The sequence below is a fragment of the Ascaphus truei genome, chromosome 1 (genome assembly GCF_040206685.1).
Source record: "Ascaphus truei isolate aAscTru1 chromosome 1, aAscTru1.hap1, whole genome shotgun sequence".
In the NCBI taxonomy this organism is placed as follows: domain Eukaryota; kingdom Metazoa; phylum Chordata; class Amphibia; order Anura; family Ascaphidae; genus Ascaphus; species Ascaphus truei.
Window position 1 is genome coordinate 357338240 of NC_134483.1, and position 20296 is coordinate 357358535.

Sequence of the window (20296 nt, forward strand, 5' to 3'; positions counted from 1 at the left end):
AGTATCCATGTCATATGGGCCAATAGGAAGCTGCCCCAATGATGTCACAGCTTCCTATTGGCCCACAGGCTGGGAAATATTTGAAGAGCAGATATTTTGTGAACGCTGGTAGCGGAGGAGAACGGCTCATTTGCACATAAGTATCTCCGGAGGCAGGGGCTTCCCAGAGATGAAATGAATGGGGTTCAGCTCCAGTGACCCCCTGCTTCAACCCTATAAAAAAAAAATAATAATTTGCAAAAAATCTGCTGCCTTGGATTGTCTCTTTAAGGAGACCTAGCCAACATCCTTTCATCCTAGAACCATATTAATGATGTTGATAGCCAAAACCTTGCTAAGAAACTCCTGCATACAATTAGTTGTTTCTTCATTCCCTTCCTTTTAGATTGTAAGCTCTTTGGGGCAGGGAACTCCTTCCTATTGTCTCAATTTGTTTTAACATATATCTACTCTTGTAATTTAATGGTTTTGTCCTCCCTCCCACATTGCAGAATATGTTGGTACAGTCAAATAAAAGATAATAATAATAATAATAATAATAATAATAATAATAATAATAATAATAATAATAAATGTATGAGATGTATTAGATTGTATTCATGCCTCCAAGCGGCTGGAGACATAGTAAATCCTATCTTTGTTTTTCTCTGACCAGGTTTTTCTCTCTAATTTAGCATTATTACTCAGGTTACAACTAAATAAAACAGCTCAGTAACTTTAAGTATACATAACAGTTTGTAAAGTGCTACACATTTTATGAAGTACATCTCAGTAAATAATTGACATACTTTGATGTCTATTGACTTGATGCTATTGTTTTATTTATCCAATATTACAACAATATAGTTGAACATTATGTATAAATGGCCCTAACAATACTGAAACAAGATCATAGCCTATGCACAGCATGCCACACTGTACTATAGCGCTAAAGTTCTTGTTTGTTTGTTTGCTCTTATTAATTTGTATCAAGATACAAAATAGTAACTGTTCTATACAGAGTAATCTCATCCCACAAATTATGCAGCAGTACGCACTGATTAACATTTTGTCCATTGTTTTGTTTTACTTGCTTTAAAATCGTGACTTGCCCTTTTTAATGTTGTTTTTAGTTGTGAAATCTGATGTTCCGTTAAGGAGATAAAAGCATTATAAATATTAAGTGTATAGGAGGTTATATTGACCAAGATAAGCAAAATCAATGTAGAGCAGTCCCCCCCCATATGGGAGATATGGTGGCTACTAAGTGTGTGTGGTGCTTTACCTGCGGCTCACAGAAGGCCTGAACCTCCGCTGCTGGGAGCCTGGGCTGTACTTGGATCATCTGGTGACAGCGCCTCCACCTGTGAGGGATCCTAACAGCGCCATATAACCCAGTCACAGGTGCCAATGTAATAAGTACACACAGAGTATGTAATAACAGGTTTACTTACATGCAAATGATAATACCACAATATGTATACGCCCGGCCTTACCCACACACCTATATACCACTATCCATCCACTTCGTCCACACCGCGGTGAGAGTGCCCCCCAATGTACTGAGGTGCCCCGACAACCTAGTGTCCACAGTAGCCAACCCACCCAGAAGTTTGTGACAGTGCTTCCCACAGTGTTATAGTTGGTGCACTTTGTAGATGATGGTATACCTGCGGGGTGCTCCAACACCCAGTAGCGCCAATGGAATACAGGGGTCCGTTCGGTCCCATGCAATCATTGTCAGCGATGAGTCCTCTTCCACATGGGGTGGTATCCAGCTGGAGGGTTCCACCATGAAGATAGTCTCTAGGCCTTGCGGTGGTGGTTTGGACCCAGCAGGCCGCAACTGGTGCACAGAGTCCTCTGCTGTGTCCCTGTGGTCCGCAGCCCTATGGCCTTCTGGGAGCTGTGGTCCCCATAGGATCTATTTCTGTAATGGCCGCCGCTTGCGCTTGCTACTGCGCATGTGCAAGGTGCACCAAGATGGCTGCAGGAACCTTTGTTGTACTGCGCATGCGCACCTTTAAAGATGGTGGCGCCTTGGGCACTCACTCCACTGCGAAGCTCCGGCGATGCATAACGGAGTACTGTTCTTCAAATTTTTAATCTTAATGTCATTCATTCTGGTTCATTGGTAAGCTAATTCCGTTTTCAACATTTTTATATCTGTTAGATATTTGTGTGCTAGATGTTTAGAGGTTAACTATTATGTAATGTATATACAGATCATCTGCTTCAGGGATTTTTGACTATAGTATGAACAAGGCTGATTCTTTTTTCTTTTCTTCTTTTTGATAATTTCTTTTTATCATGTCTTTTTCCATTTTTTAATTGTCCCTGTTTGGGCTGATGCTCTGAGGGGCTTGTTGTGACCGCTTCCTGGGGTTTCTTATTACAGCCAGTTGCATCATTGAAATGGATCGGCTTGGTTTTGGTAGGCTGTTAACTGGAGCCACACATGACTACTTCACGCTGATTCAAGCCACAGGTGTTTAATGGTCGTGCCCAGCTCTGTTGAGGACATGAGCAGAAGGAAACAGGTATATAAACCGTGATGGTGCAAGGAAAGTAAGTGCCAACCTTAACAATATATATAATATTAAAAAAACAAAATGAATATCACCAAGAGGAGATGCAGCTGGTGTGAGTGATTTCACAATCACCCAAAGTAACGTCTGGGGGAGGACACAAAGTGCAATATTCCTCTCCAAGGTGGAAAATCACTGGGAATCTCAATTTGAAATGAGCAGCATATGTAAAGAAAAAAGAAAACATATAGTGCAACACAATTTAATTAATAAAAACACTCGAGCAAGGAGGCTCCAATACACTCACATGCTCCAGGAATAATAAAAGCAATTTAACCACTTGCTGGTTAAGGCCAGTACTGAGGCCGTTGCCCCTGAGCCTCGGGGCCTGAAAGGCCCGGACCAGGACTGTTCAATGTCCAAAGCCGCTCGGGGCGTGGACAAATGAACCCTTTTATTTGTGCGAGCTGTGCACGTTAAGTAGCGGAGTGTGATCCGCTTGAACTGTCCTGTTTTTCTGCTTACCAGGATGGGGTTAAGGACACTGTTTTTTCTCCAGGTACGGAGGTGTCTGATAAGACCAGGTATGAGGATGTCTGTTCTGCCAATCCCCACAACCTATCCAGAGACCTCTGCCCTAAGTAACAAATATCGACCCCCCATCCCCTCGGCCACAATCACCCACCATGCTCGTGGCACCCAAGTGTAATGTTGGAAATGTATATAATATGTATGTTTCTTCCGAAGTTAATGATGTGTACCAGTGGTGGGATCCTATGTTAAGGGGTTATGTGCCGCACTTAGACTGGACACGCTTTGTTCTGGAGAGGGGCGAGCAGGTAGATCACTGGTGGGAGAACGGAAAATTTACCCCAGAGCAGGAGGCAGAGATTATGAGAAAGCATAGCCAACGTATGGATCACTGGCTGTTTGCGCAACCAGAGAAGGAGAGGATTTTTATGCTTCCCCATAGGAGGGACCACTATTCTGGGGGTTGCAGGCAGGGCATGTGGGAAGAATCTCGTGATGAGTAGCCTTGCAGAGAGAGTGCTAGTTCAGCGGTTCAGGCACTCTCATGGGTATGACTACCCTTAACTCCCTGAAGCGCTCATGAGAACCGCAGAAGCTCATAGAGATGAGTGGGTCCAGGGGGCTGTAGTAGAATATATGGCTCCTAAATATAATACCTCTGCGGTATTCAGGAAGGGTTGTGCAGAATATCTGGTCAAGGTCTGGCAGGTGGGATGAAATATTCACCTGGATAGGGTGGAATATGTTAGTGAGTTTGGAAAAGAAGGGGTGCTACTCAGTGACAGTGCCTGATAAGGAGGGGAAGCTTGCACGGAAGCCAGACCCTGATCACTACTATTGATTTGGCAGGGGCGGTGCTGCAAATTATAAAGGGAGAGCACAGCAGGAGCTCTACTGCAACCTGGTGAACGGTTCTCTTGGCTAAGAGGAACCAGTTATGCCTAAAATATTATTGCAATGTTATTGATCTGTTATGTAATTCTGTGGGCTGGCACAATTATTGGTGGTGCATAATTATGCTCCTAATGCCGGGTCGTTAGGAGATTATAACCAGAGGGAGGATGGAGCCTAGTGCCCCTGGCTATAGCCTTTCACTGGCCTCAACACTATAAGTCCTGATAGGAACGGCAGTGTTGGGGTTAAACTCCTGCACAGGGCCTAACGTGCAGGTGCAGCCTGGATGAGTACTATGTTGCCATATCCAGGGGCAGTCCTAAACTGGCAGTTGGAGTGATATACCTGGGAGGGCACTGACTGGGTCACATGTATATGGTGTGATGCCTGTCAGTACCTGGACCTGTCCAGTTATGGGGCGGGGTTACAAGCCCCCCCTCCCACCCCCGGGTATAAAAGCTGACACTCCACCAAATTGATTCTGTTAGGTGTGGTATGGTGTGATTCCCTTTTCCTGCAATAGGGTAAAGGAGCTGAGGAGGAACTCTTGGGGCCTCAAACCCCTGTCGTTTGCTCCAGGGAGTGTGGAGGATGACATGCTGGATGCCAAATAAAAATGCTGTTATACCAGCAATAATGTGTGGTCATTGGAAAGGAGAATTGTCTGTGGGGACCATCCTGCTTCTAGCAGTATCCTCATGGGATGAGGTGCTGAACCCTAGGAGGAAAAGCCTGCCATGTTGCTTGTCCCACACAACATCTGTGGAGCAACTCAGACCTCCTGTAACATGCAGGTGATCTACAGTACCAGAGAAACACCCATGTAGTGGCCAAATCTTCAGTGGGATGGGGAAACAGGTGCTACACTAGTAACAGCACAATTAAGTTCACTTTGAATTGGAGTCAACACACACATTTCTTTATGCTAGTGTATCTCAGCCCTAATTTCAGCCATAATCTCTTGCTATACACTATCCCGACGCTTGGGTTCTGCTCAAGGATTTCTTCTCCCTACTCCTTTTGTGTCTAAAGCCCTCTCCCGCCTTAAGTAACTTCTCACTGACAGCCCCACACCTCTGAATGCCCTTCCCCTCAATATCTGACTGATATCTCTATCCACCTTTTAGACCATCTTAGAACACACCTGCTTGAGGAAGCATATGAGTAGCTCCGTGGCTGATACTTTACACCTCGTACATAAACCTTGCTTGCCTTAGTGGTTAGTAAATTATTGCACAGCAATGCTTTACTAACCACTTAGCTAGGCAAGGGAGCTAGGTAGTTTAGTTTGTGTTAAATATTAACCACTCTTTGTGGGTCAACTAAACCCACAACCCCAAAAAACTTAACTAATTTATAAACATTATTAAACATAGCAATAATAAACATGAACCTATTGTCATTGTGGATATCTATTTCATGTCAATGGGAACTTAAGTATCCACATTGGCTCTCAATGGCAACCTGTAATAAAAGATTTACACTCACCCCTTCCCTGATGAAAGCCATCCACATCTGTACAACTGGTAACCAATAAAAAATAAAAAAAGGGCTGATGCCCAACCATAAAAAAAAGCCATAACATTAATCCAAGATCCGATGGCCAACAAGAAAATGGTCAGAAGTACAAACCCAAAAAACAATCAAAGGCTTGATGGCCCCCCAAAAAAAAAACAAAAAAACAAAGTTAATCAAAAGGCCCAATTTTTCACAAAACAATAAAAGTCCCCCAAAATTACTTGAATGGGTTGCGTGATGTATTCAAGAACCACAAGGTATATTATAGCAGAGCACTACCTTTTTAACTCTGTCCCATATCCCTAATAATGCTCCTTTCAATTTCCAAAAAGGGCTATCTGTTGGCCACATAAATATTTGAAGCCTGCTGCTCAAACTGTATGAACTAAGGTCCTGGTGCCTTTTGCATAAATCTAAAGCCCTAATTCTCACCAAAATATAGTTAGTGCCTAAACCCTTGATGCATCTATCTCCTTTCAGAGATAGTATATTTTTAGGAGTGATAAGGTAGGTTAAAGAGAGGAGATGGGGTGTTATTTTAAATTGAACACTCCTTACAATTTACACTGGTAAATTGCCCTCAATTTGCCTCCCCTTCTTTAAGCCTATACTTATTGTTGGAATCTAGTGATCCTCCAAAAGCCCCACTACAAACCCTGACTAATATGATTCACTTTCCTGGCACAATTTCCTCTCTGAATGTGAAAAGAGAGCTGTTCATTCTTGGTGATTTTGGCCTCAATTGGCTTGACCCTAAAAACAACAAAATCTTCACACAATTCAAGTCATTAAATGTAACCCAACTAATTTTCCAACCCACACAGACAAACTTAAAATCTTCCAACCATTCCTTTATAGATTGGATACTGTCCTCTCTTCCCAACAGAATGTAATCCTCTGGAATCCTACCTAACATTTTCAGTGACCATGCAATAGTGTAATGTGTATAGAAAATAAAACCACCCAAGTCAAGCCCTAATTCTCTAGAACATTTAGAAACTTTAACCCACAATAATTACTGGCTGATCTTATCAACTTCCACTGATACCTGACACCTATTCTACACTTGTATATTTTCAGAGTTCTTAAAACTCTGTGATTCCCTTGCCCCCCTATACAGAATAAGAGGATGGGTGGCCCTCTTTCTGTGGGTTACAACAGACCTTATTGTGCTTTACCATTTTAGGGACCTTGTGGAAAATATTAAAAGTAGCTGGTAATAGCAGGGACCTTAATAACTACAGATGCCTGCGAAATATGTGCACAAGGCAAATAAAACTAGCAAAAGCACAATATTACTCTTACAATCTTTACTCAAATACATTAAATCTAGCAAACTTCTGCAAGGTCATCAACAATATATTTCATCCTTCTTTCTATAAAAAAACATCTAATATTAAAAAGGATGATTCTCTGACAAATAACACATTCAATTCGTACTTTGTGGGGTTGATTACTATCAAAGCGCAACCCAAACCAGCCTCCAAGGGCTAGTACCCCCTTTACCCACCCCAACCCACACAACAAAAACAAAAGTGTAAAAACAGATAAAATAGTGTAGATCCATCCTGGTTGAATGTTAATGAATCCTCAACTTGTCCCGAAGCAATGAATCTTCCATTGCTTGAAAAGAAGTCTCCAATGAGTAGTTCTTTCTTCTTCCTTTCTTCTTCCTTTCTTCTTTTTCTTTCTTATTTAATTTTTTCTTCTTCCAGACGTTGACTTGTCATCTTCCTGTCAAATGAGACATCATATTAGTGTAACGCGTAGCTCACCACAAACGAAGTGCGACCGCTGTGCTGAGGTAGGGAATTGGTTAACGTGACCCACAGCCACGCGGGCACGCCTAGGATGTAGAGTAGTCGTTCAAACCAGGTCAGGATTACGGATTGGAGAATAGTTAAAGTACTTGCCAGGTTCAGGAGCGGAGAATTGCGGATAGTCGGAGTGCATAGCCAGGTTCAGGATTGGAGAGTAGCGGACTGTCGGGGTACATAGCCAGGTTCAGGATAGGAGAGTATTGGATCATTGGAGTACTTAGGCAAGGTCAGGACTGGAGACAGGAGAATGGTCGTACAAGCCGGATAAGGAGTGGAGAGAAGCGGAGTCAAAGGTACTAGCAGAGTTCAGGCAACAAGAGGTTAACAGGCAGGCAAGGCAAGGAAAGGCAAGGTCTTAGGAACAAGAATGTAGCAAGGCACGGCGTCACACTTGATTATGCTAAGCAAAGAATGAGAGCAGACTGAAGGTGTATATAAGGCGGAGTCTCCAATAGCCAGCAAGGGCGGAACCAGGAAGTAAACACCGATAGATTGCTGGTGCACACAGGTGTGCCCTATGATGCAGCCTAATCGGGGATGGGGGCAAAACTGCTCGTGCGCCGTACAGTGCGTGTCACAGAGATCTGGGGGCGGAGCATGAACCGTGCATCACTCCCACGCCGATTCTGAGTGACCTTAGGGCAAGAGGGGGCGAGATCAATCGCGCGTTGACCCGCGCGTGTCACGGAGGTCAGGGGGCAGAGCCGAGAGGGTGCATCACTGCCACACCGGTCCTGTCCATCACCAGAGCGGAGGCGGGGCTTGTACCGTGCATCAGCAGGGAGGCTGCCCGAATGCACCCGTCGTGCATCAGAGTGGGAGGCGGGGTCCGAATCTGCAGACGGGGGATCAGGCCATGTAAGGTCCGCGCGAGTGCGCGTACTGGGACCACAAGACTGCGCATCCTGAGTGTCCGTCATGGAAAGCTTATTGGGGTGAGGAGATGGCCTACCACCGCCAGGATGGCGAATCCTTACAATTAGACAGTCACATGGTACATCCACCAATCCTACTGGTGTTTGTACCATGTGAACATCCATAAAATTTGGCTGAGAATTACCTCTCAACCAAACTTTATGGAATCACACGGTACATCAAGCAAGCTGATTGGATATACCATGAGCTTTCTTCCCTATTTTGGGTGCTGTGAGGTCACTTTTAAAGAGAAGGAATCACATGGTACACCCAACCACTAATTTACCATGTGATTCCTTCCCTTTAAGGTGACCTCACAGCACCCAAAAAGGGACGGAATCACATGGTACATCAACCAATCAACTTGCTTGATGCACCATGTGATTCCATCAAGTTTGGTTGAGAGAAAATTCTGGGACTCTCTGGGTGTCATCTAAACAGCTCTTCCAGACTGTTTGGCCCAGGAGGATTAGCGCTACGGGAGTCCCACTTTAATTATCCCGAGCTGCAGAATCTACTGTTTTTGCTGCCAGCAAAGAAAACAGTAAGCCTGGAAACATCTGCAGTTTTTTTTCTATGTATCACATAGATAAGTGCAAAATGTAAAATTACAGTACTTAATTTAGCATTTTCAGTTTTGGAATGAGTGAATATTGCTGTGTTGGGCAATGTTTGATAGATATGCTGTCACTGCTGTTGTCTTTCTATTCCTCCTGGCATTCAAAATCGCAAGGGAGCTGTATCTTGGTATCTGAGAAATAGGAATTTGACTCTGCCTGATAGAACCATTGCATTAATGGGTCACTGAGTGACAGCTGAGCCTTCTCTCAGAGGTATCGGTCGCACTGTCACTGTCAAGAATACAAAGTCTTTACTTTGAAATGTGCAAATTTTATTTTGATATGTAGCCTGGTCTTTAAAGATAGTTAACTTTTTACTATTACTTAAGCCAAAAAAAGAAAAGGTAGAGTAACTAAATAGACAACATTTTGATGAATTTAATTATTAAAGTCTAAGCAGCTTTAAAAATATAAAAAACTCATTTTTATAGTTTCATTATATGCAGCCTTTGATTAACTTTTTTTGAAAACTCATTACCTAAGCTTCCAATTGATTAGTTCTCCCGTGATCAATCAGCAAATATCCTGCTTCCCAGGGTTCACTAAATTGCTGTCTTTCAGTTTTAAATCAAGCCTTCAGTCAGTGTAACTCAGCAACTACAATGTATTCTTATATTACTACGGTAACATTGTTACAGTTTGCAGCTGAAACTGCTAGGAATATTGGCAACAAATGATCACGAACAGGAAAGTGTTACAAAGATCTAGCACTGGTGGGGAAGTGTACTAAAGCCTGCTACAGAAATCAAAGGCTGCTCAGTATTTTAAAAACTCCTTAAACATGGCATTGAGTTCAATTTTCAAATTAAAAATAGTTAGTATTATACAATACTTCAGAACTGACCTGCCACCATCATTCTCCTTCTGAATCGCAGTGTCAAATGACGCCGCAGACATCACCAACATCGTATGGTGTCACGTTGCCATGTTACCGCAACGGCATTTGAAGCTGTGACGTAGCATTGCCATGGCAACGAGACACCGTAACAACACGTGGCGTCATTTGATACTTCGGTACAGAAGGAGGAGGAGGTCAGCAGGTAATGAGGGGGCTACAATAGCTAAAATGACTCCCCACTAGGTCCAAGAGGCCCGAGAGCGTGGCAAAAGTATATGGTGGCAGACATTTTTTGCCACCCCAAAATGTTGCCGCCCTAGGCCCGGTTCTAATGGGAAATCCGCTACTGGGTACATACAAGTTTTGCTGTGCTATCTGGCTAGAGATTGTGTTTCATCATTCATTTACCCAGTCAGACAAGACAATATTTTGCAAACAAACCATAGCCAAGTTGTACATGACAACTATTCTTAAAAAAGGAATTGATAACTGCTATCTAGAATTAATGTCCATCATTCTTTCTGTTATCCCCCATTTGAAACAGCCAATATATTAAAAAAGAACCCCTCCATTAGCTATTGCTCATTCCCTTTATCAGCTTAGGCCATACAGCTGTTTTATGCTGCCCTTTGTAATACCTTCATAATTGAGAGGGAAAAGCTGTCACACAATGAGCAGCAAGCTTGATGGTATAATGGGACATGCCGCTAAGCTGACACTAGCAGGGCACTATGAAATTCTTAGAACTTTATCAAATAATGTATTTATAAAGTAGTCTTCATATGCACAAACATTCATATATTTTGTATTGTTTAAGTATATAGAGTGTACAACTTACCCCCTACCCACAAGGTGGTCATATACAAATGACCAGACCTAGTGCATCTTCAACACCAGCGCACCAGCAGTCAAAATGCCTAGAAATAAATGAATCAAATAAGAAATATGAAGTTTCTGGTATCCAATTGTTTAGACTTGGACTTTTATTATCTTAGTACAGTAGGCACTTCTATGCACTTACATATATGTAAACGTTACAGATGTAGTTAATAAGTACTGTACCCAAGGAAAAGCTTTCAGGTCTCTGTTACAGATATATTTAAAATATTATTTAAACAAAACACCTTATCACACATAAAGCTAAATGTGAAACATGCTTAAAGTAGCATCATTTACGATTAGAATAGTTACATATTTAACAATGTTAGCAAAGAGATTATTTAGATACTACATACAATAATGCAGAGACCATAACAATGAAAGAGGGACAGAGAAATGGACAGGCAGAGATGGTGTTAAAACCAACCGTATAGCATTGTAGTAAACAGTCATTCCATGGACACATTTGTCTCTGTCTCTCTCTGGTCTCTCTCACCTCTCACCTTTTCTCTCACTCCCATCCTTCTCACTCCCATCCTTCTCACTCCCATCCTTCTCACTCCCATCCTTCTCACTCCCATCCTTCTCACTTTCTCCTCCCCTCTCCCTGCACAGGGCCACTCAGGCATCTGATATCAGACTTCCTCTGGGGTCTAAATTTTGGGTTTGGAGCATTGGAGCAGGCCCCCCTCCACTTCCAGGTAGGGCACTGACAAACTCTGCCACGTTCCCCTGGTAGGATCTGGGGGCAGGCAGAGTGGCTGCAGGACTGACGGAAAAATATTCTAGCACTTTCCTGCTCACCTCTAGCCCTGCTTGAATGGCAGTGTTAAGTCAATTGCATTGAAGTCAGTGTGATCAGTTGTGAGCAGGTCTGTTTTCGGAGGTTGCTGGAAGAGGCTGCATTCAGTTCATAAGAAGAGTTCTGCTCTCTCAATTTTTCATAGTCAGGTTCTACCTCTCCCAGCACCCCCACATCTACCTTACCAGACACTGAAACATTCACACTAGCAGTAATGCATTACTATCTGGTATCAGATCTGCAGGAGGTATGAGACACAAGACTTTTTTCTGCTTCACTTAGGAGAGTTCTGATCTATCAATATTATAATCAATTTCCATCTATCAACATTGGGGGATAGTTTGTAGAGGCCTGTGAGTCAGGGATCCCCATCAGCAATTATAGGCAACTCACCAACATGCTGTGATTAACTACTGTATGTATAGGGACTACCATCACCTGGTTTACTTACCTCACAGGTATAACTGCTACATTACAGTTTGAGGCTAAGGTGGGCAGCTTTGCCTTTACTGTTTCAGTCACCTTTTCCTTATCTCATTGTGTTTATCAGATACTTTAGAGGTAACATACAGTACCTAACTTACTACCATACCCTCCACCTTCCCCTCCTTGCACCAATTATACCAACTAATTGGAGTACAATTTAAACTATGTGTTTTTAGTTAATATTGTGTTCAGTCACTTTATTTTAAGTTGTGTATTAAAAGTTAGGTTTTAACACACACATTTCAACTTTACACATCAACTTTATGTTATTATCAACCCACTTGAGTGCACCTTTATAATTAGGTGTCTTTGCGCTTCTCTGCCACATTCAATGTGTATATAGTTCTTACACCGGTTAAGGTGCATCTCCCCCACTGGGGGATAGTGTGGGTCCTATTACCAATAGCCTTTTTGTATCTCAATAGCTGTTATCCTGGCGGACTATTTCCACAGTGTGAAGGTTGTGTTGTTGTTTCAGAATTTGTTTCATTATGTCTGGCGAAAAAATACTATTGATGCAACCTTTTAATTTATACAAAATCGCAAGTGTGCATAAAAAAGGATAGATGAGCACTTTAACAAAAACAAATGGCAGTTGTTTAGGTTTAATTAATATAGATGAAAAGACACTTAGAACACTGATTGTCATCTGAGTCAAGTTATTCATTATTTTTTGGTTGATGTATGATTTAGGCTGGGGATTCTAACAGCCATCCTTACTCTTTCTAGGGTGGGATGACAGTACATAAAGTATAGAATAATACAGAGATAAATTAACCATAACATAACAGGTGTCCAATCATGTTGTGTTTGTTTATCATTCCTTGGGGATGAAATATACTTCTCCAGATATTCTGTTATACTTTAGCAGTAATGTATAGCCTATTGGTTGCGAAACTGCTCTGTTTACTGGCATGAATTGTACAGTTATATAATACTGTCCATCACTTAAGTTAACTAAATATCTATTTTTGTATGGGTGCACATGGTTATTCCTACCACATGGATTACAAATCTGTGTGTATGTTAAGTTGTTATTTAACTTATTTTCTAAAGTAATTTTTTTGTATACTGTACAGTACGTCATGGAGTACGAACTAGCCATTACTTCATGAAGGATTCATTACATAAATATTCATATATAAAGGTTCAGTACCACAATATTGGCATAAAGCAGATGTGGTGCCTTTATTTATAAAGGGAGCTTGATCACAACCGGGTAATTACAGAGCTGTAAGCATGACTTCAATAGTGGGGGGGAAATAAAATTATTAGTAATAGTCAACATGGATTTATGAAGGATAGATCATGCCAAATTAACCTTATTTATTTATTTGAGGAGGTAAGTAAGAATTTAGACCAGGGTAATGCAGTTGATGTGGTCTACTTAGATTTTGCAAAGGCTTTTGATACGGTTCCACACAAGGTTAGTGTACAAAATAAAGCAAATTGGACTCAGTAAAAATATTTGCACCTGAATTTAAAATGGTTGAAGGATAGACAACAGAGAGTTGACATAAATGGAACTTTTTCAGGTTGAGCTAAAGTTGTTAGTGGAGTACCTCAGGAATCGGTACCCCTGCTTTTTAACTAGTTTATTAATGACCTTGAGGTTGGCATCGAGAGCAAAGTCTCCATCTTTGCTGCTGATACTAAATTGTGTAAGGTAGTAGAATCAGAGCAGGATGTAATTTCTCCATAAGGACTTGTAGAGACTGGAAACTTGGGCAGGTAAATGGCAGATGAGGTTTAATATAGATACATGTAAGGTTATGCATTTGGGAAGCAAGAATAAACAGGTGACTTACATATTAAATGGGGATAAATTAGGGGAATCCTTGATGAATTAAATGATTTAGGAGTGCTGTAGACAGCAGGCATAGCATTAGTGTCCAAAGTCATGCAGTCGCTGCAAAGGCAAACAAGATCTTATCTTGCATTAAATGGGCAATGGATGGAAGTGAAGTAAACATAATTAACCCCCTTTATAAAGCATTAGTAAGACCATACATTGAATATGGAGTACAATTTTAGGACCACTCCTTAGATACATTATGGAACTAGAGAGTGCAGAGAAGAGACACCAAATTAATAAAGGGGATGGACACTCTAACTTATGAGTAGAGCCTAGCTAAATTATATTTATTTACATTAGAAAAGAGGTGTCTGAGGGGATATGATAACCAGTGTTCGACAAATCACCCAAAAATCTACTCGCCCAACCAAAAAATTTACTCGCAACCTAGTACCGCCCCGAACCCCGCCTCTAGTCCCGCCCCCAACCCCGCTTTAAAATAAAATATATAAATAAAATACATTTAATAAATTCCTAGTCAGAAACCCATTCGTTTTTGACATAAATGTATTTATTGTATTACATTATACTACAATTCGTCCTTGTTATGTGTGTGTGTAAATGTCGGATCTAGAAATAAAAGCCAGGTGTGAATGACTAGTTTCCTGAACCCCTTAACCAGTGTCTGGACATCCCCGCTTCACAATATCTAAAGCAGCAATCCCGCCTGGGATATTACCTGATCCGCAGTCCCTCAATGTCCAGGTACGCGCATTCCATGAGAGGGTGTGGGAGGGAGAGAGAGTGTGGGGGGGAGAGAGAGTGTGGGGGGGAGAGAGAGAGTGTGGGGGGGAGAGAGAGTGTGGGGGGGGAGAGAGAGGGTGTGGGGGGGGAGAGAGAGAGTGTGGGGGGGGGGCGAGAGAGTGTGGGGGGGAGACAGAGAGTGTGGGGGGGGAGAGAGAGAGTTTGGGGGGGTGAGATAGTGTGGGAGGGAGAGAGAGTGTGGGGGGGGACAGAGAGTGTGGGGGGGGGAGAGAGAGAGTGTGGGAGAGAGAGAGAGAGTGTGGAAGAGAGAGAGTGTGGAGAGAGAGAGAGTGTGGGAGAGAGAGAGTGTGGGAGAGAGGGAGGGAAATGGTGGGTGACACACAGAGGGTGGGGATACACAGAGAGAGAGAGAGGGTGGGTGACTGGCTTGACTGACTGGCTGGGTGACTGACTGGCTGGGTGACTGACTGGCTGGGTGACTGACTGGCTGGGTGACTGACTGACTGGCTGGGTGACTGACTGACTGGCTGGGTGACTGACTGACTGGCTGGCTGGGTGACTGACTGGCTGGCTGGGTGACTGACTGGCTGCCTGGCTGGCTGGCTGGGTGACTGACTGGCTGGCTGGGTGACTGACTGGCTGGGTGGGTGACTGACTGACTGGCTGGGTGACTGACTGGCTGGTTGGGTGACTGACTGGCTGGCTGGGTGACTGACTGGCTGGCTGGGTGACTGACTGGCTGGCTGGGTGACTGACTGGCTGGCTGGGTGACTGACTGGCTGGCTGGGTGACTGACTGGCTGGCTGGGTGACTGACTGGCTGGCTGGGTGACTGACTGGCTGGCTGGGTGACTGACTGGCTGGCTGGTTGACTGACTGCCTGGCTGGGTGACTGACTGCCTGGGTAGCTTCAGGAGCCCTGCCCCTATCTGCACCATTTCCCTATGCATCTGTTACTGCTGCTTCAACTAATGACTAATGATATGAGACCAGGACAGGCTTTTGATGATCACTGACATTCCTCACTTGGTGCTTAGCGCCTCCAGCTGTAGTGGGCTCAAGGATGCCCAGAGATCAGTCCCCACTAAAGCACACTTATTTCCTCCTGCCCAGGGACTGACACTCACACAGGCGTATGGTGAAAGTAAAGGGGTCTTTATTCAGTAGTCACTGTAGATCTTTCTTTCAGCGGTGCATAGGGTCAACAGAGGATCCCAGGCCTCTGGATGGTGCTGGCTCTCATAGTGTGGAGCCTTAGATCTTCCTGAGCCAGCCAGCCATGAGGACCTGGCTGGCCTCTCTCTCCCACAGGGAGAAGAGATAGGCCCCACACCTCCACTCTGATGGAAGGGTGGGAGAGAACTAACTAAATTTAGCACTGCCTCTCTGAGGAACCAGAAGGGGAGGGCTCAAGGTTTGTACCCATACCTGATAGGCTATACAGAGGCCATGGGTCACCACCACACGTTGTCACTCAGAGAGGAGCATGAGAGAGGGGGGGTCAAAAAGCACACAAGATGGCCTGTCATAGCCTAGACTGCTAAGGACTTATGTGACAGGGGGGAAAAGAGAGGTAGAATAGACTAACTATGTTACACAAATATAGGATATGTATCTGTTGTCTAAATTTAGCATAGGTTGAACTTGATGGTCATATATCTTATTTCAGCCTCATCTACTATGTAACTATGTAACCCGCATGCAAATTAGCTCAATATTGTAATGTTATCAGTATTATAATGTTCTTAGTGGCATTAAATTGGGCCTTAAATATGTGATATTGTTTATTTTTTTAAACGACAAATATTATTGCCTACAGGACTTACTCACCTTTAGTGAATTCCGGTGAAAGTTCCATCTACTGAACTAATAACAAAGGGTAAAGCAAAGCCTTCAAGAATCTACTATGCCAATTTGATGCTCTCTTCGAGTAGATAAAAAGACATGCTCTGTTACTTCCTGCATGTAGAAGTCTGCTTTAGAAACAATACTTTGACATATCTTCTATGCAGATGACTTCAACAACCACATCCACTGATTTAGAAATGTGCATGTTTCAGTTAGTGATTGGCAGCTACAGAACATTTCCACTGGCCTAATCTGTGGCATTGATAAGCAAAGGGAAACACTTGAAATGCTGAAAAATATACAGAGAAAGCAAGTAAGCAAGAAAGTAAGAAATATGTGTTAAGCTACATATAACTATATACATGTCAATGCTACTGTAGGTAATTAAAAGGCTTATTATTGCATCCCAATGAGCAAGTAAGAATGTGTATGGGACACTTGGTTCAGAGGTGTCCACACAAAGTTACCTAACTCTAAGTGAAGTTTTGGGCTCTTGTTTTAGCATTGTTTGTTTTTTTGTCCTTTTATATATAAACAATCCTTTATTGTAGATTGACATATACAATTAAACCAAACAGCATGTTAAGAAGGTACTTGTTTACATCATATACAGTCATGTGAAAAAGAAAGTACACCCTCTTTGAATTCTATGGTTTACATATCAGGACATAATAACAATCACCTGTTCCTTAGCAGGTCTAAAAATTTGGTAAATACAACCTCAGATGAACAACAGAACATGACATATTACACCGTGTCAGGATTTATTTAACAAAAATAAAGCCAAAATGGAGAAGCTATGTATGAAAAACTAAGTACACCCTTACTGTTTCCATAGGAATTAAGATGCTTAGTAGCAGACAGGTGCTGCTAATCAAATACCCTTGATCAATTGATGATCAGCAAGTGTGACCACCTTTATAAAAGCCGAAGTTTTAGGTTAACTGGTCTGGAGCATTCGGGTGTGTTAACACAATGCCAAGGAGGAAAGACATCAGCAATAATCTTAGAGAAGCAATTGTTGCTGCCCATCAATCTGGGAAGGGGTATAAGGCCATTTCCAAACAATTTAAATTCCATCATTCTACAGTGAGAAATATTATTCAAAAGTGGAAAACATTCAAGACAGTTGCCAATCTTCGCAGGAGTGGACATCCCAGCAAATTCACCCCAAGGTCACACCGTGCAATGCTCAGAGAAATTGCAAAATACCAAAGAGTTACATCTCAGATTCTACAGGCCTCAGTTAGCATGTTAAATGTTAAAGTTCATGACAGTACAATTAGAAAAAGACTGCACACGTATGGTTTGTTTGGGAGGGTTGCTAGGAGAAAGCCTCTTCTCTCTAAAAAGAACATGGCAGCACGGCTTAGGTTTGCAAAGTTGCATCTGAACAAACCCCAAGACTTCTGGAACAATGTCCTTTGGACAGACGAGACCAAAGTGGAGATGTTTGGCCATAATGCACAGCGCCACGTTTGGTGAAAACCAAACACAGAATATCAGCACAAACACCTCATACCAACTGTCAAGCACGATGGTGGAGGGGTGATGATTTGGGCTTGTTTTTGCAGCCACAGGACCTGAGAACCTTGCAGTCATTTAGCGATCATGAACTCCTCTGTATACTAAAGTATTCTAGTGTCAAATGTGTGGTCATCTGTCCGACAGCTAAAGCTTGGCCGAAATTGGGTCATGCAACAGGACAATGATCCCAAGCACACCAGCAAATCTACAACTGAATGACTGAAAAAGAAAAGTATCAAGGTATTGCAATGGCCCAGTCAAAGTCCAGACCTCAACCCGATTGAAATGCTGTGGCTGTGTGGAGAGCTGTGCATAAACAAATGCCCACAAACCTCAATGAACTGAAGCAACGTTCTAAAGAAGAGTGGGCCAAAATTCCTCCACAACGATGTGAGAGACTGATAAAGTCATACAGAAAACAATTACTTCAAGTTATTGCTGCTAAAGGTGGTTCTACAAGCTATTGAATCATAAGGTGTACTTAATGTTACGCCGGTGCTGCCCGCAGACCAGACCCGTCCCCTGAGCTGAAGGGGGAAGTGGTAATACACGCACCCGCAGCAAAGGGAGCGTGTCCGGAGTGTGGTATGAAGCGTTGCCAGGCCAGGTGTAGTAAGGTAGACAATACTTGCCGGTACCAGTTGTAGAGATAGAGGGAAGGATGCCTCGCCGAGGTCAGGGAGTGGAGAGTGGAGATAGGTCGTTGTCCAAGCCGTGTTCAAGGGGTTACCAGAGTGAGCGTTGTCCAAGGAGTGCCGAGATCGAGAGCCAGAGGGGGTAGTTGTACAAGCCGCGTCAGAACCTGTGAAAACACTGAGAGAATCCAGAAGTACTTCCATACAGAGACTATGTCGAGCAAAGACTGAGAGCAGAGAGGAGCTAGATAAAGCAGGAAGGTCCAATTAGGAACGGAGGCGGGACAGGAAGAGCTACAGGGAGACACTGCAGATTGGTGCAGGCATAACAGGCCAGGTGAGTCTTGTTGGTAACCTGAGTATGCCCGTGCAGTGTGCGGGGGCGGAGCCTGAGGTCCGGGGGACGGGAAGAAGAGTGTGCAGACTGAGCGTGCTCCGTAACTCGTGTACGCGCGTGAACCGAGCCAGTGGATGGTGCAGGTGTGCATGCATGTGTGCGTGCAGGAGGGCGTGGGCGCGCCCGGCGCTGAGCAGAGGAATCGCCGAGGGGAGTGATCCCGTGACGGTGGCAGGAGCGAGGAGCCGTGGAGGCCGGTAAGGCAGGTTTGTTTTGTGTGTCCAGGGACTCCCTGCGGGAAGGGGGTGCTCTGTGTGGGGAGCGGTGAGAACGCCGATTCCTGACACTTAGTTTTTCACACATGGCTTCTCCATTGTGGCTTTATTTTTGTTAAATAAATCATGACACGGTGTAATCTGTCATGTGTTGTTGTTCTTCTGAGGTTGTATTTACCTAATTTTAAGACCTGCTAAGGAACAGATGATTGTTATTATGTCCCGATATGTAAAACCATGGAATTCAAAGAGGGTGTACTTTCTTTTTCACATGACTGTACATTAAAAGCCATTCAATATTTTGACTCCAAATCTTCAGACTACTAGTCATATCTGTGAGAACTGACTTCTTACATATTTTTTTGTGTAACATGGTATGTCCCATAATAACTATCTTTCCCCACATAGTATATCGGCTATGTAAGTCCTGTTAAGTTCCAGCCAGTAACAGGTTAATCTATGGGCCAGTGACCTCCTTTCTGCATCCCTTAAAAGTGAAGGAAGGAAGGTGGTGACTCATGGCCTGTGTATATCCTATCAGTGATGAGTACAGTCCATGAGCCCGCCCCTTCCAGTGTTTTTCAAGGAGGAGCATCAAAGTTAGATCAGTCTTACTCTGGTACCCAAAGAGAGAGGAAGGGCTGTCAGTCTTCCCCATTGGGGGAAAGCCTGCCCACTCTAGACCGGATGGCCTAGAGACCATCAAGACATAAGGCCCCATAATATCAGGGCAGCACCATCTAGAAGTCCTGGGACTTCGGAGACACCATATTGCTGCTATAAAGAGCTGCAGCAACACAACAATAAACCCTGTTCAACTATACCTCTGCCTAGTGTCAGTTCCTGGGCAGGAGGGGTAAGGAGTGCAGTGATGGGGACTGATATCCATATACCATGGGTCTCATCACAGCTGGAGGCGCTGAACCACTTATAAGAAGAAAACAGAGATTCACCTAAGCCTGTCCTGGTCTCATTACCATCTATGCAGATGACTCACTACTCCTGTGAGCCTAACAGGTACCGCACCACACACACAGCAATACGTGTAGATCACCAGTAATGGTCCCAATTGGAGAGGGGTGGGGGGGGGGGGGAGAAACAGTGTTACACTTGCATTTTCATTTTACTCATCTTTTCGTCGAAGCATATTATTTTGTTTATTACCTATGTATATGTACATACTGTGTATACACATAAAGAAACTAAGAAAAAAATTAAAACAAAAACAAACCCAAACAGCAGTCACACCTAATCAAATTAAACAAATTAATACTTAAACAAATGCTTAAAGAAAACCAAGATGGC